Source organism: Plectropomus leopardus, chromosome 10 (assembly GCF_026936395.1).
Source record: "Plectropomus leopardus strain MGB_pleo_1.0 chromosome 10, ASM2693639v1, whole genome shotgun sequence".
Classification (NCBI taxonomy): Eukaryota; Metazoa; Chordata; class Actinopteri; order Perciformes; family Serranidae; genus Plectropomus; species Plectropomus leopardus.
Window position 1 is genome coordinate 30,606,072 of NC_142185.1, and position 25,075 is coordinate 30,631,146.

Genomic DNA, 25,075 nt, shown 5'->3' on the forward strand with positions numbered 1-25,075 from the left:
ACAGGAGGCGAACTTAGCTTTAAGCTTTCGAATTTTATTTTTTTCCTTACACTTTTGCTCAGGTGTAAAGACAGTATACATTAATTATTTTTGATATTTACACTCTAAATACACAAGATTGCACAAAACTAGGGATGCACCAATATATTGGTCGAACATTGATATTAGCCAATATTTGCTTTTTTGACATGATGCTTGTTTTTTTTGCCCTGACTAACTGTTGTGTTGGTCATGTACTATCACAGTTCTGCATTCCTGGTCACCTGTACTTTGAGTCAGTAATTTTCCATTCACCCTGGTTTCCCCGCTCCTCAGGGTAAGCCATGGCCACCTGATCAAGGCAACTCAGTTCACCTGTTCCTTATTACTCAAAGCCAATATACATATCTCATCCCTTTTCCACCAACATGGAGCTGCTTCGATTTCAGTTCCAGCGCCTATTTTTTTGAACCATTTAGATTATTTTGACCAAAACTATATTGGTTCAGACCCCAGAGAGCTGGTTCACAGCTGAACCAAACAACACTAGGTTTTCCTTGACCCTGAAGTGTGAAGTGTGAAGTGTGACGACAGCTACAGATTAGAAAGAGTTAATTCAGGAGGCAACAATGGAGATGTCAAGTGAGAAACCGTCAGAAAAAAACAGAGTTCAGTTGGTTTATGCCTGTTTTTCTGGGTAAAAACAAATCTGTAACAACAGAACAAAAGGTCACAGGTAATCAGTGTAATCTGCATTTTTGGTGCTACTTTTTATTTCCTCTATGCATTGTGCAGTGCACTCTGCTGATGATTACAATTGTTTAACTCAAAACTGATCAAAACGTGCTGGTTTGCTAGATTGCACCAAGATTCCAGGAACCTGAATTAAACTGGTTCAAGAATCAGAACTAGTTTGGTGAAAAAGGGGAAACAGTCACTTGTTGCTAGATGGCTCTTAGCCACTAATGCAAGACTTTCCAGCACTTTATTCTGCACTGATTTCCTGTTGCTGATCCTGCCTGCCTCTGACCTGCCTACATTGTCTGATTCCACACCGCACACAGCCTTCTGTCCTTGACCACGAGACCTGCTTTTGTGTGCCTGGTGTCCTTGGTTCTATTTGCCTGTGGCTGATTGGCGTTTCCAACCAACAACACAACAGTGTTAGTGTTCCAGTCTGTGCTCCTATGGTTTCCTGTGGTCCAGAGATTTTCATCATCACTTACCTTTGAGTGTGCATCCTGTGACGACTTAACTGCTGGCTTCTTGACCTTTTGCTTGGCCTCAACCTATTCTCTGCCTGTCCCCTACTGGTTTGTCTGCCTGGATTGTGTACTTACCTGTTACCAGTTCTTCTGCCTTCTCCTCCTTCTGCCCCCCGCCTGCTCCTACACAGTACCATTACCTGTTATTGAACTGAACTGTGTGTGTCTGTTTGGGCTAACGTCGCCGTTAATTTACCTGCTTCCCAGCCCAGTTTGGCCTTCCGAACCAACCAAGCTGATAGAGACTTTGTAGAAAGACTTTTCTGGAGTGCATAACTATACTGTGTGCTGATTACCTGCTCGGCCGTGTACCTGCTGAGCTGTGGCTCATTACCAACTGTTCCTGGTTTCCTGAGTGCCGTACTTGGGTCCTAATGCAACCAGTTACAATTTGCAGTTGGACTATGACTACAGCAGCTGTGTGAGACAGGGAGTCACTGGCTGGACCTAACTTTGGTATGACATAAGACGGCAGTGGGTGCCATGGTGTAAATGTCAGGAAAGGGTTGAGGTTTTGCACCAAAACAACCTAGTTAAGTTAAAACACTCTAACAGTAATATAGGCTTTGTCATTTTTAGGCTGGTCATACAAGGCGTTTTGGAAGTCAGAGGAAATTGCAGCCTATTGTCTTTTCAAAGTTGTCAAATATGCCTCCCTTGCAGTGATTTGAGCATTGTGACGCCAACTGCCACCTTTTGTGACTGTATGATTCACTGCCAAAACGCGGCTTAACAGAATAGTTTGCACTGTTATGATACGCTGCAAGATGGCCGGATAGTTTGATGGTATCTGCTGCAGCAGCATGATACACAGATGGACGGTGTTGATTGCAAACGCAGCTGGACGAAACCTGTCATGTTGGCATGATACGCTGGACAGTGTCAGTTCGAAACGCTGCCGGTAACTATGTAATAAAAGGAGCACAATGGTTCCTTTAGTATGTGCTGGATGGTTAGTGAATGGATCTAAAAAAAACATAGACTTTCATGTAGGAGTCTGGTGTTCACGTTCTGTCTGAATGTAATGTTTTTTTCTACACCTAACCAAGTGCCTCTTTTGCCTGAACCTAACGATCCATGCCTTTGTTGTGTAATCCTAATCTTGAGCTTTTGTTGATATCCGGGCGTTGGTTTCCATGTGCTTTTGTTGCCTAAACATAACCATGTACTTCTGTAGCGTAATCCCACCACATGCTTTTGTAAACATCATGGGGTCAATACAGGCATACCAGTAAATGACCAGCAGACACACAAGGATACCCAGAGTGCAATAGATGATGAAGTCCACTGACAAAGCAGCAAAATAGGACAACTTGGGATGAAAATGTGTTGGAAATTGACCTATTCTGTCATTTACGCGAGAGAGCATTAGGTAGTGCACTTTAGTGGTGGTTGCCACCTGCCATAAAACAGACAGAAGAAGCGACCTGCACTTGTCAGACAGTCAGACACCACAGCTGGCTGTGAGTTCATTCGTCTGTTTGATACAGATACACAAGAGAGTTAACTTACAGAAACATTTTATCGCCATCAGCTTCACTTTGGCGCAGAGTATTTAGCATGACTTTGATTTGCATTTTAATGCTCAGAGCAGAGGGTTTATTCACCTTGTTATATTTTATTTACAGTTTCCAAAATGATATCAGTCTGACTTTGTAGTCAATGCGCACACACATGCACCCATGGCAACCCTAAAACCAGACACAGGAAAAATCCCAAATTAAACCCCGGCTTACATCCATATTCACATGGTAGTTCGAGAAGTTCAATCAATGTTCTTTCATCTACAGAGCTGAAAGCAATTCAAAGTGCAGACCAGGACTGAATATGAGAGCACGTGTTCCTGAAAGACAAAGGCTGTCAAATGAATGGCTGCAGAGGCACAGGAAGTGAAACAAAGAAAATCATTTATAAGCTATTATTATAATCTCCATGGCAGATTTGATGTACTTTGTACTTTGTATGTACTTATCAATCCCAGTTGTTTGACACCAGTATCTGGCAGTCTGTGTGCTCTAAAGAGGTTTCTTTGATGGCGGATTCTGTGTATTGTGAAGAGTTACATAACAAAACATACTATTATCTTATAGAAGTTTCTTAATCAGCAATATTTAAATTCTGAACCTCAAATTTATTAACAGTTTTATGTGGTTTAAATGTTCTGAACTAACTGACTTAACAGCTTTATTGGTCATTAAAATCATTATGTTCCTTCCCCTTCTTTAACTACTAAGCACACTTAATATATCCCAGTGACTGTGTGTCTTTTCTACTGCAACTGAGTCCAAAGAGGTCGCTTGAAATCTCATCGACACCTGAGCTTTGCTCGAAAATGCACCCTGTAACGAGGGCCCTTATCTTTGTTCCCAAACCTCACAAGCTTCAAGTCCTGTTGACTTAGTGTCATCCTCCTAAGACATCAAGGTCTCTGAGCTCTCACATGTTAGAGCAAACAAGAAAAGATAAAAATGCAGCATGAGAAACAGCACTGCAAGACTTTTGTGGTTTTCTGCTGAGAGCCTTGGTTTCACACTGAATTTAATGACTTTTGTTCATTAAGAGAAATAAATGTTTTTATCACCAGTTAATGTTTGCAACGGCTGAGAAATGTACCCTAATCGGGATTGTTCACTGGTACCATGATGGCCCGTTGACAGTTCCCACATGGATAGGATACCCAAGTGGGCTCCACATTGGTTACACTGGGGCTACCTGTGTACGGGCCCAAAATGGGCATCTTATCTGGGTTCCACTTGGGTAAACCCACCTTTGTAAGCGATTGGCATGGGGCTAATACTGAACCTGTGAAAATATATGGGCCCTTTTTCAGCTCATTTACCACCCACATGGGTCCCTTACGCAAATGTTGTCTGGGTCCAAAACACTGTACAACAATAGTGGGGGGTCATTAATAAAAAGAAATAAAATAAAATTAAAAAAAGTTTAAACTGGGGCTGTCAGAATCCAAACATAAATGTTGTTGTTTTTTTTAAATTACATTAATCACTGGCCGTCATTCACATCTTTAAGAGGCTGTGCCAGGCTGAGACTTAAAAGGAAAAAATGCGTTTCTGACCTGTTTATCACTGAAGCAGTGGTTATACCTCATGAGGAAGAGTCTCTCAAATCATTTGTCAGCCTGATGCAAGCTTGTGCAGGCTGAGGAGCGTCTTCACAGACACCTTAGAAGGCGTCACTGTTTTCAGCACATTTGAGGATATGATGATCTGTAAAATATGATGCACATATTATAGATTAAATAGTAGCATATAAACAATATATCTAAAAATGAAAACTCAGCCGAGCAAAGAAAAAATAGTCCTTTGCCAGAAGCAAACTTTGGCCGTTGAAGTTCTTTGGTGAGGGGAGCACCTGGAGATTTAATGCAGAGCTGAGTGAACAGGGCGAGACAAGGCTGATGTCATTGTGACATTGTGAGCTCATCTTTTCTCTTGTTCCAGTGTTAATCATCTGCATCTGTTCAGTACAAATTACAAAATAAATTATAAGTTATACTTCGCCAGGGTCACAAAGGTTATTATCTGAAATGAGTTGCCTTTGAGTCAGCATCTATTATTTCTGTCTTTTTTCCCAAGGATTCTTTAGCTTTATGAATATTCTTCTTGTTATCCCTGATGAACAAAAGTATATTGTACTGTATTTATCTGTGGCAATATAACTTTCAGCAGGACATGGTTGTAGCAAGAAATTAGATGAAAAACATAGGTAATGTTCACTAAAACATGATTTCCCTGCATACAAATGATGCATGAAGCAAATTAAGCTTTTTTCTCACACAATACAAACAACTTGATCTTGATTCAGTTTGAAAAATACAAACAAGGAAAATTTATTTTGGAAGTGGGAATTTTTTATGCCTCTGCACCAGTGATAGCCAAGGCCAAGGCTTTATGTTTTTGGGTTGTCCATCCATCTGTCACATTCGCTGGAACGTGATATCTCATGAAGGTCTTTTAGGGAATTTCCTCAAATTTGACACAAACCTTCCCTTAAACACAAGGATGAACTGATTAGATTTTGGTGGTCAAAGATCAAGGTCACTGACCTTATCCATCTGATTCTTGTAAATACGATATTTCAGGAACACCTTGAGGGATTTTATTCAACTTTGACACAAATGTCCTCTTGGACTCAACATGAACTGATTGAATTTTGGTGGTCAAAGGTCAAGGTCACTGTAACCTCAACTGCCTTAATACAATGAACAGAAAATGTCATAAATACTGTCAGGGAATTTTTTTAAAATTTGGCACAAACGTCCACTTGGACTCAGTGATAGACTGATAAGAATTTGGTGAACAAAGGTTGATGTCACTGTGACCTTGCATCCGTCCACTTCTCAGGAACGTGATTTCTCAAGAAGAACATTAAGGAAATTTCCTCAAATTTGGCATAAACATCTACTTGAAACCCCCCGATGAACTGATTAGAATTTAGTGGTCATGGGTTAAAGGTCACTGTGACCCCATCGGTCTTATTTTTCTGAACATGATATCTCAAGAACACCTTGAGGGAATTTCCTCAAATTTGGCACAGACATCTACTTGGGCTCAAGATGGACTGAATAGAATTTGGTGGCCAAAGGTCAAAGTCACTGTGACCTTTGCGTCCGTCTCATTCTTGGTAACGTGATATCTCAAGAGAGCATTGAGGGAATTTTTCTTAAATTTGACGAAAAGGTCGACTAGGACTCTTATTAGAATTTGAAGGTCAAACGTTGAGGTCACTGTCACCACACAAAACGTGTTTTTTGGCATAACTCAAGAATTTATAGGCTATACACACTTTTATTATTCAAAAGGTCAAAAGTGAACTTCACTGTGGCGCCATAATGTTCTGCAGAGACACTTTACTCGACATTATTCAACATCATAAATCAGGAACAGAAGGGGAGACATTTGGTCCGATACTGATTTGGTGACACTAATCTTGGGTGTTCACCTTGAAACTGTGCTGATTGTATAGATTATCTGTGCTGCCTGGGGGCAGATGTGTGTGAAGCATCCATGTTTTAGCAGACATGATTGACATAATTCGTTTTTGTTTGTTTGTTTTTTAACCATTTAAACGAAGAGGGTTCCAAATATTCTAAAGTACAGACAGCTGGACATCTGTCTTCTCACTGACCCATTCAGAGGCACCGTGCCCTCCCTCTGTTAACCTCCACAATGTAAATTTGCCTATTCCCTTAAATACACGACTCCTAGAAGCCATTAATCTCACTGCTGAACTGAAATATTTTTTCTTTTACTTGAAATGCACCACCTTCATTTGGCAAAAAAAACATCCTAATATTCCACAGAGAGCCACATAATAGGAGCAAAAAAAACATGGGCAAAGTGTTCCCAAAGGCCTCCAGGTCAAGTTAACTTCCTGGAGTGTTGACATTTTGCACTAATGACAATGTAGCCTCAGGAAGAACACCTTATAACAGAGGTGTCAGCTGCTGTTACAAGGGTAAAGGTTTCTGGTCGCTTTCGGTGAGGAATTCTACGAATAATAAATGTTCATTTATAATTAAACACTTTGCAATATAATTGCTGATATAACTAGACAGAATTAGGAGCAGAATAACCATTTTAGTACAATGAGATTCAGTTTTTTAATTATCACTGCAGTATAAGACGAGAGCTTTGTGTTTCCTGTTTTCACCCAACCTTATGTAACAAGGAGGAAACAATTGATTAAACTAACATGCATGACATGTGTAGTAAAAGCCTCATATATTTATTCATCTGTGCCATGGAGCTCTATTGTTGTCCGAAAAAAAAAATTTGGTCGGGTGACAAAAAAATGACACTTCTGTTTATTTTGAGTTATACCAACATACTTTATTCTTCTTCAGTTCACAAGAGTACCAAATATTTAACAATGCGCATTTGAAAATAGGCACCCAAAAATAAGATGGGATAAGATCCCGAGGGGAAACTGTAGTGCAGCAGTTGCAGTAAAGTAGGAAACACATAGAGTGCAAATAAACATTAAAAATATAAAGATTATCTATAAAGTACAAAAACTAAAAGTACAGGACACCAAAAATATAACAAGTTAGTTAGTAGTTGAATAGTTGAGTAGTTGAAGTTGAATAAGAAGTGGCATATGGTGTAATATTAAAGGTATAGTTCTCTAAAAATCAATGTGTTTACTAATACAGAAGTAATCTCTTTATTTCATACAACCCACTAGAGGTGTGTGGCAGTGTCTGTATCTGCAGAGAACCTGCCCTCTGCCTGTGATTTCTTATGCTTGTCCCATTTTGCTGTTTTCTGGACTTTTCTGAAAACAGTGCACATGTGATGTCAGGACTTTTTAAAAAGGTAGCGACCAGGTGCCAGACTGAAACTAGCTTGCATCCATCCCTCCCCAAATAAATACAGTAAATATAGCAAGGCGAAATGCAAGAAGAGTGAATCAGGGGTTGGCTTTCTTTTTCGCTTTCACACAGTGGCCGACAATTCCTGCTTAGTACCTTATACGTTTAAATTTTTGTGCAGGTATGTGAATATGGTTAATTCAGAATATTCAGTGACTTTGTCTTTACTGTTGCATGTAATGTCCCATTATTGAACAATATGTATATAGACTATAAAAAATGGAGGACATAGCCACCTTGATATCACCCATTGGTTTGAGGATTTCTGTTTTGAAGCCTGAAGTTTGGTATTTTGGTTCACCATCACCATCCTCAACTTTTGGATAATACATTGACGGGATGGTGAAGCAAAGGCTAGTTGCTAGCTTGGTTGGCAAGGTGCATTTACAGCTATGGTGAACTGTGATATTGTCAATTTGTTCTAGCTAAAAACAAGTGTAAAACCATTAATACAAAATAGAAAATTGAATATCTGACTTCTTAGAGGGTCTTTTAGTACAACCAAACAGTGAACAAGACTTTTTTGTAGCGACAGCTCTGCCTGCAGCCTGCCTCTGTGATTCTGGGGTTATGCCATTCTCATGTCACCTTACCATCACTGTCACTGTGGTAGCAGCTTGTCAACGGAGGGCACCCACCCCTCCCTGAAGGTGGCCACACCCTTAATTATGCACTACTCAAAGTTATTAAAAACATTCGCCCCCCTCACAGTTGAATTTTACATTTTAGAGACCTAAATTGTTTTTTGTACCTGTAAAGTTTGGCATTTTTAACATGGTAGGTCTTTGGAGCCAGCCACAAGTGGCCATATGAAGAACTGCAGTTTTTGGCTCTTACACGTTGGCTTAATTTTGATATTTTTTAATTTATTTTTCAACCACAGAGGTTGTTACTTGATTGTGAATCATGGCGTGATGAATGCATTGTTGTCCACTGAGAGACAGTAATCCAGAGAAAAAGAGGGAGATTTAAACAACAGTGCAGATGGGAGGCTGGCGCTGCCTCAGCATCCCATGTCTCTGCTGACCGTCTCTGCATGTGCTATAGATGCACAATTTGAGGGATGTTTGCAAAGAACTACAGTGTCCATCCATTGTAGGAAATTATTTCACCTTCAAAAAAATCAAACTACACATGTGACTCGTTTTTTGTTTTTGTTTCTTTTAAATACGCCTTCACATCAGTCATCAGTCATCAGTCCCAGTATTTACACGAGCTGCTCATAGCCTGTCTTGACTACTGACAGTGTTGCAGTGAAGCTTTCCAGCCACTTGCATCATAAAAAGAACTATTACTGAAAGCCTCGTCAACATCGTATACCCCGCAACACATGCTGATGAGGAACATATTTAGTTTAAAGCTGACACACCGTGACATGCCACCTGACAAACAGAAAAAAGAGACTGAAATGTAGCAGTAATACTACTGCTGTACCCAACAAGAATTGTCAGTATGTGATCAGACCAGTGACATGAAATCTGCCTGTGTTTACCGCCACTGTGACAATCTGGATGACTGAACAGTTCTTCGACTGGTGTTTCAACAAACTGTGCACATATCTATGAACTGTACACCATCTTCCAAACGCCTCCGATGCTCTGATTCACTCGCTGACTCACCCAGACAGAGGCTTCTCCCCCAGATGACACTCTGACATCAGTGGGCCGGATTTTCTCGATGAGAAGAATTCACTTGCTATGTTAACTGAATAAGGTCTTTTGGAAGATAAAGCACAGTTTGGATTTTAGCCAGGAAAAGATCAAAAAGACTACCATCTTAGTACTACTAACCTCCATAGGAACGTTTATTCAGTTTACAAACCCATTCTATGCCAAAAAATTTATATTTTCTCAAATCACAGAGCAATTCATGACCACTGACTTCAAGGAGGAGTGGGTAACATTCTGGGTGATTGAGTGTAGAGGTGAGGATTTCAGATAGGACTGCCCCTTGAAAGTCAGAGATCGAATCATCAGTCGGAGATCTTCAGTCAGTTGAGGCTGCTTTCAGCCTAGCAGTCCTTTTTCATGTGTCCAGTGTACTCCTGGGGATGTTTTGGTCCCCAGATTTTGCAGCAGAGTGAGTGCCCTTCACTTTCACGCTACTCTCCCTCATGCAGTGAGCGACACGGAGGAGAGAGGGGAGACCTTCTGCTTAAAAGTGGTGAATTTACAGCTGACAGCAAATTAATATGGTACATCTCTGACTTTGTTTGGTATCTAGTGTCAGTTGTTGCACATTTCCAATATATATAATATTACGTGAATGCCGCTGTCACACTAAAGGTCCTGCAGAGCCTTTCTCAGCTTTCAAACTTTGTGTGGTAAACAAAATGAATTGTCGTATATTCGTATTGAACAGCCAAATCGAATTTGACTAAAATAATTCTTAGTCGAGTACAGCCCTGATTTCAGATTGAAAGCAGCTTAAAAAATGTTGTTTGGAAAGTCACAGATGGAAGAATTCTTATTTTCAGGGGATTATACACAACAAAAAACATACTTAATATATTTTGATTCTGCTAATATGTCCCCCTAAATCCTACACACTGGACCTTTAAGATGCAAGTCAATAAAAACCAAGAAAAACCACAAACATCAGGCACTAATTACTGTTAAATCTGAACACTTTACACACAATGAGCTGGTTATACCCAGAGGAAGCAAGTGAGATGAACCAACTTCAGCATTAATGACTTTGTTCAGACCAGAGAACGCTGAAAAAATGCTAAATTATTTCCCCGAGAAGAAAACCGTTCCTCAAGAAAAAAGGAAAGCAGTCATCTCTGTTGACAAATTGTACATTGATGGACAACTCTTCCATGACAATGAGCTCACACACTGTTTATTTAATCTACTCTGGTACAAGAAAAGTCTTAATAGATGCACTGCGGTGTGCAGTTAAACAAATGTTCCTCAAGCAAGGGCTGCGTTTCATTAGTCGGTCAACATGCCCTCGCTGACTTCCCCTCGGCACTTGCCCTCAGGGGAATCTCCACCGCCATCATAAGTGTTGTTTCATTTGTCTAGAAAACTGAAACGAACTTGATGAGATTGACCCTCGGAGAGCTGAGGGAGTGAGTCAACAATGGTGGTCACTTCAGCGGTGTATATTTCTCACAAGGCATTTCAAAATATATCAGTGTTAATTGGCAGTAATGTACATAGAACTAAGCAAAAAGTTTAGGTTTTTCCTAACGCAGGGTTCCAGCGGATCCTGAAAAGTCTCAAAAGGTGCTGAATCCATCAATCAAGAAATAAGGCCTTAGCTGGCATTAAAAAGTCTTATATTAATTGTAAATGTAATTAATTAATAATTATAATAATAATAATGATAATTTGATAATAATTTTCCAAATGCCTCTTGCATTAACATCACCAAAGAGTTATGTTTCATGTTACAATAAATATTTTAAAAAATAAATAAATCCCTCCCCCAACCTTAAGTAATTGATAACATTTCAGTTCAAGTGGCTTTAAATAAAGTCTTAAGTCTTAAATTCTACTTGACTAAAGGTGTAGGTACCCTGAAATATATTATATGCCTGTATAGGTAATCAAATATCTGTGGAGTTTCACTAGTTTGCATATAGTTTCTCAGTAAAATGTCAATGTAAAAAAATGGGTAGCTTGATATTTCCCTATAAGATTTTATATCTCATAGTGCCTAAATCCTTTTTTATTCAGACTTTTCTCCAACTGTCTTCTTCTTCCTAAAAGCAGAACACAACAAATGTTGAAAATCACAAATTTTCATTTCTGCCCCAAAAAAAAGAAGCAAAAAAAATGTCTGATGTTACTTTTTTAAAATAAATTACACGACATAGGTAGGGATTTGGCGTAAAAAAAACATTACTAACTTTTAACCTTTTTTTGTTACACTATGCTGAAGTGGAGTTCACAGGATGAATATTTAGCTAACAGTTTCGCTACATTTGAATCCATGCCATAATAATCTGTGCTGCACTAATTGCAAATCAAGGATCCACAATAATGCCAAGTAAATGTGGTCTTCAATACTCTGAACTGAATATTAGGCCACCGAAAAAAACATTCACTCAATTAACATTTACTATTTCTTCAGGGAATAGCAAAGTAGAAAAACCAACATGGGCATATTATTATCTGAATGACACAGAGTTGAAGGTATTCTGGCTGGAGCCCCAGAAACCGAAATAATTATGCATTTTAAAAGGAAAACATATTAGTGTGGATGCAGCCTAAGACAGGGAGCTTGACACTATTTCATCACCAGCTGCTCTCTTCATACCCTGCACAGATTACAACGCAGCTACAGAAAATTTGCATTTCCACCATCCAAAGCACTTTAGTATTAAACACATTAATAAACTCCTGAGTAATATAAACCTTCCTCATCAAACTGAGGAACAAACAAACATTTCAAAGAAATATTTCAGTGCACGCTCCATAACATGGCACCACTACTTGACGGCTTCCCTGCTGAGCTCTACAAACATTTCTATTCGTATTTAACTCCATCTTGTTCAATTGAATTGCAGCACAATATGGAAATATGTAGATAATATTGTCCTTTATTCCTCTGCAGAAAAAGAATTACTTTATCATATAGCACCCTTCACGCTCACTGTGATGGAGGCTCTTGGGTTCCTATCTTAAGGTATTTAGGTGTATAAAAATGAATTGCACCACACTAATTTAAAAAGAACCAACGAATAAAGTGCGGAAATTATACAAATTAGACCATATAAAATAAAAATAAATTTTAAATATTAAGCTAATAATTCTTGCAAGTTTTTCAAGTCACTTCAGTTTTCAGGTATTAAAAATCAAGAAGTAACAATTTGGGTGCAGCCAATATATCTATCAAATCAAACCAAATCAAATTGTATGTATGTAGCACCTGTTATATTATTATGCAGCCCAGAGTGCTTACAGAGCAGGATTAATCACATGTGTAGCTTAATTTTTAAAAAAGTACATTTATGGCAGTTGTTTTTTTTAAAGAAATTATCATTTTAAAACCTCTTTTGAAATATTTCTTTGTCTGGTGCAAAACATTTTGGCCGAAAAAAAAACTATAAAGAGGTACAATATAGTGCTGCACCATCAATGTCTGATTTAATAAACAACAACCTTAAAACTGAAAGCACTCAAATGCTGCATTTTGAATGTTTAGAATCCATCATTAAATTCATGGCAAACCAAATTTTTCCATGGATTTGGGCCAAAGTGGCTAAACGTTGATTGCATAACCATAAAATTACTGAAGGCAACTTTCAGCATCAGTGGGCTGACAGGTGAGCGGGACTTTTCTGAGAGGTATGCTGGGTTGGCAGGTGGAACTTTGCCTTGGATAATGAAATAATGACTAGGATAATAATAAGAATAATAATAGGATAAATGATCATAAATGGTCAGTGAATTGAGTGCGGTCAGAGCTGGAGGACTACCTCAGTCTTCATTAAGTGAATTGGACAAAAGAAAAAAAAGAAGAAACCCACAGCGTGTTACCCGCTCAGACTGCCCCTCAGCAGCTTCATGCACTCTGTCGCCGAATTCTGACAGCCAGTCCTCCCACAAGTTCAGTCCCCAGGATAACAAGAGGTGTCTGACTCCTTGGACTCTGCTCTCAGCCACAACACTGACGGGCTCCTACACAATCTGAGCTGACAGAAACATGAGGCAGGGGTGGTGAGGGGGGAGGAGGGTGACTGTAATGTCATTTGCCTGGAGACTTGTCGTCTCCTCACCGAATGGTTGCCTCAGAGTTTTTGTGCTCGATCTATAGCAGCAAGCTCCTTTTCTAACCCACACTGAAGCTAAAATGCAGCCTTAGAGGAATACTTCAGCCACAAAATGACCATTTGTTTCAATTACTCACTCCGTGTTAGCTTGGATTCCTGAAGAAAACTTTTTCTGTCTCTCACACGCCTCTGGTGAACAAAGAATCCAAACACAACGTTGTTTATCAGTTCAAGTATAAACGTATCCACATTTAACATCAGAAAAACTGTATCAACATCCATTTACAAACTCACACACAGCTCTTGCAGTATAATCCAAGTCTTATTCATCCAGTCAATCTCAAATCTTCCCAGTAATGGAGGTTATAGTTTCTTTTTCCTAAACGTTGTGGACTGGTTTTCATTGAGAAGTAATAGTGAGGTGTGGTTAATTTAAATTGCGAAATAAAATACACCCAATAGACACACATCAACTTTCAAAAAACTCCCATTTATCGCAAAAAAAATTTTACGCTTACATGAGGTGGTGTTTCAGGTGATTCGAAAAATTGTCACATTGATGCTATGGCTGCTTGTCAGTAGGACCTGGCTCCCTCAGGCATGATGCAGCAGGTATTATGGCATTGCATTATGGCAAATGTTGATCTGGAAGTTTTGAATCCACAGTTCCTCTGTGAAATCATGGACTATCACCTCCCAGAAACCCCTCATATGCTGCCACTCCTATGTACGAGATTAGACCTTTTTCTGAATTTAGCATATCTGGTATATACTGGTATTATTCAAGTTTAAATAGCCTTATTTTGGCATCTATACAACCAATTCTGAATATGCGTCTGATCTGGGGTTTTTACTGCAGCTTTCGACACAAAGCCTCTTGTCTGCTTACAGCCAGCTCTATCTGTTGTCATGGATACGCTGTACACAGACCAACTCTCCAACAGTTTGCAAAGCTATGGGGTAGAGATGCATGCAAAAAAAGCTCACATTTTTAGTCGTAAGGAGAAACACACCTGCACTCATGAAAGATATTAACAGGTCTTTTGAGATGTGCAAATATCACAGCATCGACCTTTTCAAGAAGGTGGTGAAGGAATGAGAGATGGAGGCTTCGCTCATGCTGTTCATCAAATCTGCTACTAGTTGTAGACTGTGAAAAAATCCTACTTTGATGCAAAGAAGCAAAATGACGAGCGGCTCCAGCTGTTCTACTTTTCCAGATGTTGATGTTATAAGCTGCATTTTAGGGCACGTTAATCAGAGTTTGCTCCTAAACAAGAGTATTGTGATACTGTCATGCTCCTGTGTCATGTCATGTTTTCCTTTATTTCTTAATTTTGTCAATTTCCTCTTTTAGTTTTATTTTGGTAATCTCTGTCTCGTGCTGCATTCATGTGATGTTGGAAGATTGTAGTTTCTGAGTTGGGAAGTAGTTGTTTTTGTTGACTTTGTTGTGTTCATGTGCTCTGACGTCCTAAAGTGGGAACAACATGGAAGCTGAAAATAAGAAGGGTTGCATTATAATGCTAATAGCATTTAAACAAAAAGTTGATAACTGTTTCCTATTTATTTACATTTTTCTATATTATGTTATTTTTTAAATATATTTTATATATTATATTTTTATATTTAATCTAGGTCACTCTACATGGGCAGTTAACATTAATACCACATCACACGTCACATGTGATTGCATGTGATTTATATTTTAAACATGAATTAATACAAGTTTCTTACCAGTGACAATGACATAAAGTAGGCAACTTGCGTTATGAAATAACGTTAACGAAGTCTTTTCCCTGTGAGCCTGACAGGGACATTCCTTTTCATTATCCATGTACACAGCATGATAGAAATATTGTATTTTTTTGGAATAAGAGCAAAAACGGGGCTGTTTTGTACACATAAACGTTTTCACTGTGACATTTGTGTGCATCGACTGGAGTCGTCTAATAATGTGACGGGGCTCAGGTTTGTGAGAGTGCAGCAGCTGATCAAGTGTTACTGTGGTCTCTCCACAGCTTCACCCCATCAAAGTCTGTCTTATGGACTCTTGTGGAGGACCAGCTTGGCAGTATTTTCAGAGATCCATCCACAAACAACCTAAACTGACCTGAACTTAAAGACGGATCTTGTAGTTCAAGACAGCGGAGACCAGTGCCAGTAAGTCCTTGTCTGAGGGACCCACTAACAGCTAATGTGGTAAGCTAACCCCCCTATTGTCTCTGTTCTTGGAAACCATCTGCTTCTGTGTCTTTCCTTGCTCCCGCCTCTTCCACACTCTCCAGGTTGGGACTAGTATCAGATAATAAGCACTTTGATCTGACTAGTCTGTGAAATGCATTTTTGCTTAAACTTTACTTTCTAAAACACCTCTGCATATGAGTGGCACTTGGGCAAGTACGTGTATTTCATCAATTTGCGTAGGCGCGCTGCTCGTCCTTTTCTGAGACTGTTCATGGGAAAGTGTTTTGAATGGATTTTTTTTTTTTTTCTGAAAATGCATGTGTTTGGGAAGCACTGAAAACACAGCTGGAACAGTGAGGCTTCGATTGTCCTGCATGAGTTGTGTGAGAGTTTTAAACAGATGTTTTGCTATAGTTTTGCTTCTGGTAAACATGGTCCCCAATTCAGATTCATGAGGAATGTTTGCTGACCGAAATAGCACAGCTAACAGCTTATAGTTCAAAATGTTCTTGGTTTCGTACAATTGGTACAATAGTACGATGCAATGTTTAGTAATGTTTATATCAGTATGTTTTCTTTTTTCCCCAGAAATTCTCTTCAAAGTTTGGGTAACATTCTTTATAAACATCATAAAAATGTTAAAAATCTCAGCCCTCATTAAGATCCTGAAAAAAGATTTTCTGAATGTTGCTTTGTTCTTCCTTTGTTCTCATATAATGTTGTGGGAATGTTTTATAAAAAAAAGATTCTATGATCTGTCACTTGTAAACATCACCAGAAAGTTAAATTTAAAACGTTATGTCTTAGTTAGCAAGTAACCTTACAGGAACATTATTTGAAATCATAAACATCCATAAACAGTTCTTTGAACATTAGATTAAATCACTTTCTTTACAACATTATTATAACTTGTAGGTAACTTTAGCCAGTGTTCCCTGCTTGCGCCGGACTTTCATGCGGGAGTCCGGTGTTACTTCTCTGAATGTTTTTTTTTTCTTTTTCTCTACACCTTACCATATCCCACTTTTGCCAAATCCTAACTACCTTAGCCAGCATGTGCTTTTGTTACCTAACCACCTCACATGCAGTGTAAGCCCGCTATGTGCTTGCATTTACATCACGGTAACGGCATCCATATGTGACAATTTGAACGTGTTGCAACAACCCATACAGTCTGTGCTGTGGTGAAGCCGAGCGTGGAGTAGTTTACAGAGTTGCCAGCTCAGCTTGCTGATTTGCCACTAAAACGTTCAAAAGTATGGATAAACTACATGTGACTCCATTCACATTATCTGTATTTAATGACGTGCTCCACTGGTATCCGTAACACTTTAGGGCACAAGAATTGTATTTTTTCAAACAACACTCAGCCCTGCCTGAGCCTGTCTTGTATCTGTTTAAAATTCCCTTCACAATGCATTGAAATACTGTGTTGATGTGACTGTTTACTATAGTGTTTGCTTTTCTGAGTGGAGTGTGCTGCGTATGAGCTCTGTGAACGCAGGGAGGATCGACTAAAAGCCTTGAATGATTCTGTTTTCACTACATGTTGTAGCTGACAGCGTTCAGGACACACTGAAGGTCTTACCCATTACATCTGACTACATCAGCTCCGCAAAGCAGGGAGACACCTCTGCAACAAAAATAAAACCTACAACAGCAAGGATCTAAAAGCAAGCCATGCAAGGAGATACTAGTAAAAGACAGGGACAGATTTCAGGCTGGTTTTCTGCTCCTATAGGAATGCAACAGGATTCTTGAAATGTGTGGGCTATGTAAAAAAAATCAGACAAAAATGTTGAGTGTGTTTACAGTGTGGTGTTTGTGGTTTAACTGAAGCAGGAGACTTTTTAGTCAACTGTATGAGAAGCATAGCATGAAGATGTTCAGGAGGATGGTGCTGAACAGTACATTGACAATAAGTTGCCGTCTGCACACCCTTAAATCTGCTTTGCTTATGTTCACGTTTTGATCGTATGTCGCTCTCAGTTTAAAATAGAAAACTTATAATCTTTGCTGTTTCTTTATGCCTCAGCGGTCCTGTCAACTTCATGATTAATTACCTTGAAGCTCATTAATCCCCTCGGGAATGACACATAAATAACTAACAGCTCTCTTACATTCAACAACATTGTTAACACTTTCAAAGGAGCGTTAATTAAAATCACCAAGAGACCTAAAGAAATGTAGTCAAGATCATCTGGATTTCATCACGTCCACCAAACACTCATATTTTTATTATGTATATGACCATGCCTGTATTGGACTTATATCTTTGCAAAGTCACCTTGCAGGTGTCTTGACATTCTTTTACTAAAAGGGGCAATGTCTGCGCACTTCCCTTAAAAATTTGATTTTCAAACGTATGCCAGGCAAACTAGTTCGATATGTCACAAATTTGAAAACAAGTTACTGTCCAATACGAGAAACACCATTTAATAGGTTTAACAGATAATCTACACGTGGTGTTGTGAGCAATGCTCCGGGGATGTCATGTTTCTGTAGGCTTGGGATTTTTCCATTGGATTTTGAATTAGTATAGAAGGTAAGCTCTGTGGCAAAATTCAATAATGAACACCACTTTTATAATTATTTTAAACCTAAATCCTATTGCCAGAGGTAAAAAGCTAACATAAGGCTTTAATAAAACTACAGCTGCATAAGTTAACATCACCATCAAGGCTGTAAAGCCATATTTGGCGTTAGATGTTCCGTAGTTTAATTTAGTCTCTAGTTAGCGGCCATATTTTGTTGAGAGACATGAAAGCTTCAGACATGCCATGTGAAGTATTTACTGACATATGTTATGTTGGAGAAGAAAATGTGAAAGTCTTTTCAGCTTGTTTTAACCACAGACTTTATTTCAGGCATTTTAACCAAAAAACAGTTCAAAAAAGTAATTGAATTGAGTTTAGTTTTTTACTTTTTATAGGAAAACCTTAACAAAATATTAATCATAACAGTGTATTTTTACATACTTTGAAAGGTGTCTGATGGGGGATTAAAATGTGTTGAATTTAACTGAAAATACATTTAATTCAAAAGCCGTTAAGAGTTAATTTTTAGTTTTCTTTTTGTAAGTCCTAGCACAGAAACCTCAAAACTGCCAGTTATTTTTTATTCCCTGTGAAAACTGTCAGTTATTATTCTCTCACTTCTGAGTAGAGAACAAGCTTAAAGAGCAGCATGCTCGTCTGATATGATACGTCACTTCAGAAAAACGTGTTTAATAACTTTACAAAAAAAAAAGCTTACATCTTAATTCCAGCTTAATTAATTTATAAATATATTATCATGTTTTTAGCCTTTTGATCAAAAAGAAAAAGGAAAATGAAAGTCTGTTTCAACAACAGTTATTACAGATGACAGCTGGAGTCTGGCTGTGAAAATAATAGACAAAACATGAGGTCGTGTAAGATTATATGTCTCATTTTTGAAACAAGTATTTTCAGTAGCCTTGTGCAAATGAGATACAGCTTCTAGCTTCTTTATTTAAGTAAAAAGGCACTTTTTTAATCCACTAACTGTACTTTTTTTGTGTGCTGTCATGCCTTAATAGAGACTGGAGTATTCCTCCTCCTCATTTGGATAATAATACAGAGTTGGCTGTTCTCACAAGAAAAGTTCTCTTGCAGAGGAACTTGAGCTTTGAGGCGAAAAAATCTTGATAGGCTTTCATCTACTGTAGTTGAACATGCAAAAATAGAAGTGGAACATGAGGATGGGCCACTGACAAAGCCATGAACAAATAAAAGCATCCAGTAGAGCCTGAGAGAAAACAGGAAAGGAGGGATTGATGTCTGTTTTTGGTTCAGGCGGTTCCTATCTGTGACTCACCGAGAGCACTGCGAGCGCTTCAATTCCCACTAGATTCCAACATTTCTGATGTGTAGGTTCTTTTTTACTTTACGCCATTTTATTTTTTCAAGATAAAAGTTAAAATTATGTTAATGCCATGTGGGAAGGACACTGAGCACTGAGTCACACTCGAAGCACAGTTCATTAAGCTTTTCCTCGCAAACTCATCTTCCCACTCATCCACCCACACTCACACAGACATACACAGGCCTACATATCAGCAGGATAGCTCTTCATGTGAATCAGATGTGTTTCAGTTAATTTATACAAAAAATTGCAAGAAAAAGAGAGACATGCATTGCATTAATCAATAGTTTGGATAATAACATGGGTTCAAATGACTCATGTGAAAGATGTGCTTATAGTGCCAGAATCAATATGTTGAATGAAGCAGCGTTTCCCGGATAACTGCACAAGCATGGCGGGCTGCAGACTGTTCTCATGCACTGTTTGTATGTTTTCCTGGTGGACATGCCAAACGCTGCAAACTCTAGCTGCTGGTAAAAGGTGAAAGGTCAAACAAATCTTTTTTAAATGACTTTTTAGTGTCCAGTATGCAACGGGTCAGGATGTCATACATGCGAGTGCTCATGAATTCCTTACTTTTGTTATTGTGCAGTACTGCTCACACTACCTGCTACAGTGAGTGAACGAGAAGTAATCAAATCACACTGGACTTGCCAGCTAAGGTCAATGATGAATTCACATGCTGCCCGGATTATCGTTCCTGGACCACTATTTTTCTGGAAATGTCGCTGCCATCTTGTGTCATTCGGAGCCGGTGTATGGGCAGTATCAGCGGTGGGGGAGTTACCGCCATAACACCCATTCAGCCAATCACAGGCAGTGTCTTCGAACACGAGTGCATAGATTGGCTGTCACAGCTGTCAATCATGTTGGAAAATACCCTTACTACTCATTAAAACCAGACTTATCATAAAAAAAACTTTAGAAATAAATAATAATAAACAAAAATCAGGGTGATGAGAACTATATTCAGTGACAGAAACCATCTTTGGGAAAAATGTATTTGTACTTTGAGTTTTTATTTTGGCCTATATCCATTCACGAACATGAAGAGGCGGAATTTATGACCTATACTTCAGCCTGACACCAGGGCTTCACTTTTGGGAACTGTCATTTTGTCCATTTTTATATACAGTCTATGTTCACATATCTGTAATAACAGTCAAGTGTCTGTTATCAAAACTGCTAAAATCATTTGCACAAATGATGTGAAGGTAATCCTTGATAGATCCTGAATTACCAAGGTCATATGTTCCTAAAATGTTATGTTTCCAGGGTCCTAAGATTCCAAGGTCCAAGGTGTCCCTGTTTAATGTTCTTTTAATACACATCAACCCTCCTATTGTGTTCATGCAACTTTCTTGTCATCCTCTGTCCCAAAAATAGCTTTGGTTTACTCTGCATATCAATGCAGAAGACATATCAAACAAAAGAGCCATGAATAGATTAAGATGTAGGATTAAAATTGACATATCAGATTGCGTGTGAAGGTAACCTCTGCACCAGATCTCTTTTCTAAACCTGTACCTGGAATAAGTTGTTACGTATATAAGTTACTTCAACCGGACCCTAGACCTCTTTTAACCATTTCTTTGCCCTTTTTTTTTTTTTAATTGGTTAGTTGTCTTTTTTTCCAATAAATTTATTCATAGAATTGTTTGTTCATGTCTTGGGCTGCAATTAATTTTGGTACTGTTTTTCTAAAAGAAAGAGCAGTTTGATTTAGACACAGATCTGTGCCAGTAAAATATAATCACTTTCAGAGTTGTGCTCTTAGTCACCCTAACCTAGCCCATGTCATAATGAGCAAATACAGAGTCTTTTCAGGTTCCAGTTATGTGCTATATAAAGCCGGGGAACCTCGGACCCTGGGATCAAAGGACTGACCCGCTTCAGCGTCACTGTTGAAGTGATGAAGTTGCCACTGGAGCAACTCATCAGATCTAATCAGCATTTAGCAGCAGCTGTGTTTAGAACGTCTCCAACCACAGAAAATGTTTCAAGGATTCAATGTCGTTTATTAAATAAGTATTTGGAAAGAACAGTCAGAACAATTGGGTCGATACCACCAAGGCCAGGAGGCACAGTACACTGTCACATCAGCATTTTTATGCGGCAAAATCAATTTGTTTCAATGGATTCACTTCATGCAGTCCAACTTTGGGAACTTTGGTGACACTTATATTTGACTGAATTGCCCTGTATTGAATGTAAATAGTTACACAAAAGAGTGCTGCAGATAGTTGATGCAAGAAACAAGTGCTTTAAATAAACTTTGTAGACTTAATGCCCCATTGACATTAACTGTTACCATCATAACTGAGAAAGGCACTGAGCATGTTCCTGCTGGAAAGCATGTCGGGTAGTTAGCACTGATTGATTAGTTGAGCAGCCCTGGGTGGAATGACTTTGTGACCAAGCTTTTAGAATTACAAAGTTTGCAAAGATGCCTGAATAAACTTCACTTTACCCTTCTCTGCTGTGACCTGACCTGAAGGCCAAGGGGCAGTTGTATGCATGGAGTGAATGAGTGTTAAAACTGCCAGGTCTGCCAGAGCAAAGAGATGCAAAACTAAACTAAGATCAAGCTGCTACTCTGACATTTATAGCTCAACTTTTCTAACATGATTAGCATGTAGTTAATCAATAAATGCAGTTGCAGCCAACCTCCATGCTACACACTCTCTCTCTCTCTCTCTCTCTCTCTCTCTCTCTCTCACACACACACACACACATACACACACACACACACACACAGAAAAATCTACATATAAGCAGATATTATATAACATTTGAACTGGAATAGAAGAAGAGAATTATATGTGTGTGTGTGTGTGTGTGTGTGTGTGTGTGTGTGTGTGTGTGTGTGTGTGTGTGTGTGTGTGTGTGTGTGTGTGTAGTAGGCCAAGAGAAGAAATGAAAAGATTATTTTACAAGAGATATTTGCAGTTACGTATACACTCACCCACATAAAGTATATATATATGTACGTGTGTGTGTGTGTGTGTGTGTGTGTTTGCACATATGCACTTATATAAATGTCAAATGTATGGAAGATCAATGTAATATGCTATCATCGTTTTTTATTAGAGACCATAAGTGGGGAGCAGAAGGAAGCAGACGGCAACAGTCAGACTGTAATGAAATATGGAGCCATATTGTAATATTTAATAAATTACCAATTACAAGATAGTGATGTATGAGATATCAGACATTCCAAACTGACAGAAAACAGGAAAAAATATAATATTCCCCATTTGGACTGCATTTATTTTTCTAGTGGAGAGGAAGTGATGTTAAAGGAAAGCTATTAATATATGCAGGAATTGTCAGTTTCTGTCTGTAATAACAACACTTAAACTTGGCCCCTCCTTCCTTCACTGTTTGCATGTGCACTGCAAACTACTTGGCCTTTCACCAAGATGATTTTGCAGCATTGCATGCTTTGGTGAACTCTGTGACTGTCTCCGCTTGTGAGTGCATGTTCATATCATAACCCGTGTGCACCTTTGTAAAAATTAAAATTCTGAATTATTTCATTTTGATGAAAATAAGAACATGGGCTGACTGGAAAAGTATAGGCTAAATTTATTTCTAAAGCTTGTAAAATAAGGTCAAACTAGACTGAATAATACACAGTTGATACGAAGTTCCACAAGCTACTATTTTAGGGACTTTGCATTTGTTGTAATGAAACAGTTTTATATTTTAGCAAGATATCTAAGTAAACATCAGCACCTACCTGTCATGCAAACTCTGCATCAGGATGGTGCATCATCACCTTCCTCACCTTTAGTGTTCGCAGGCAAAATTGAAAGTAATAGCCAACTTTAGATTCATTCATATTTTGGAATGAGCTTTGCCTGCTTGGCATTTCCAGCCTGTTCTCATTTTTGAAGTCTCCAAATACCGCTGCTTTTGCAGTGCTTTCGGGAGAATTTCCTGATGCCAAAAATCACCTTTAGCGTCTGCATGATACGCTGCTGGACATCATCAGTTGAGAACACGACCAGACAAAAACCTCAGCTTTGTTGTTACACCTTGGCGGACAGCCAGATGGCTCCTGCTGGGGCAGCCTGTTAGCAAACGCTCAGAGGCAGTTGAGAATGGGGCCAGAGAGAACCTGTCGCGCCCTCCTGATATGTTGCTGGACAGCATCGGGTTGAAACACTGCTGGTAATGACGTACCGGATCGGAGTGGATGTGGAAGGATCCAACAAACCCTTTCATGCAGAAGTCCGGTGTTCACTTTCTGTCTGAATGTGATTTGTTTTTTTTTTTTCCTATGCTTTACCATAAATCTCTTTTGCCTAAACCTTACCATCGGTGCCATCATGTGCTTCTGTTCATCCATCTCGCCATGTGCATTTGTCAACATCATGTTAGCGGCATAATGCGACGCCGGGGGATAACTGGACTGTTAGGCTGCAAATATACTTGCTGTTTTGCCTTGCATTCCCATATGCAAAGCTGCATCATGAGCGTTTTTGTATATGTACTTGCCTATAGGTGGCCTGTGTTACTGGAAGATACCTCCAGAGGGCACATGAGAGAGTTCAGGCTATATATTAATACAGGATGAGTGGGATGTAAACAACAGACATGGTGACATTCGAGGAGGTAACTATCATGTTAATGCTAATATCAAGGCAGAAAAGGCGACAGTATGTAAGGCCTCTCAATCAAGCCTATGGGGAGTAAATATCTCTTGTGCTTTCCGCCATTTGTAATCTCTACTGTTGTGTTTACTCTGTCACATCCACTCTGCCTCTACGCTGCCCCCGCTGTGTTTATACACACTGCATCTCGCTTCCACATTGCGTTCATTTTTGAGGATGCACACAGCTTATGAGACAAACAGACACGCCCAAATGACGCAGGGGATGTATGGAATTCGTCATGAGTACGCGTAGTTAACAGCAACTAAATCTCCGGCTTACTTACATGAGAACATGTTGGCATTTCACCCACCTGTATGTGCATGCAATGGCTTCCTGTTGCATGTGTGCTGCTACTATCAGACCGCTACCTTTTTCTTAAGTCCCAGCCTCATTTGCACACTGTTATTGTTATTAAAAAAAAAAGAAGAAAATACAGGAAGAGAGAAGAGTTTCTGCAGATGAATACACTGCAGTGCATTACTCCTGTATGATTCAATGCATTGTTTTTTGTTGTTTGGTTTTTTTTAGGAAAATCCTCCATTGTATATCTTTTAGATTTAAAAATGTTTTTTACTGATTTGACCAAAATGTGTTGACACTTATTTTAGACCTATTTTGGAACCAATGCAAAGATGGAGAGAAACTAGAGCCATCAGGAGAGCAAGAACTCGTAAAAGCTCATTCAGTTCGCAGTTGTAAAGTCAGGTGCAGGTAGATTCTGGAGGAATGTCCACGTCTATTACAGGCCATATTTCAAGGTGGTTAAAATGCCACCAGTACAATAAGTTAAATCACAGAGGGTCAAAGAGAATATTTTATTCCTCACTTCCATCTGTAATATTAAAGCCACTTGAACAGAGCTGTTGAGCACAAAAAGAATTAAAAAAAAAAAACACCACATTCATATGCATTTATATAAGCAGAGCCTTTTAGTGATTTAATGCATAAAAAGAAAAGACTGTTTGAGAAAATGAAACTA

At 38.9% G+C, this 25,075-nt stretch overlaps 1 long non-coding RNA gene across 1 annotated transcript in view; it reads left to right on the plus strand.

Annotated features, from left to right (window-relative positions):
- The window catches only part of LOC148188566 (uncharacterized), a 154,013-nt gene extending 138,314 nt beyond the window's left edge, over positions 1 to 15,699 (plus strand). The window contains exon 4 of the long non-coding RNA XR_015777706.1: positions 15,385 to 15,699. This is a non-coding gene — a long non-coding RNA (uncharacterized LOC148188566). The remainder of the gene's footprint in view (positions 1 to 15,384) is intronic.
- The last annotated feature ends 9,376 nt before the right edge of the window (positions 15,700 to 25,075 follow it).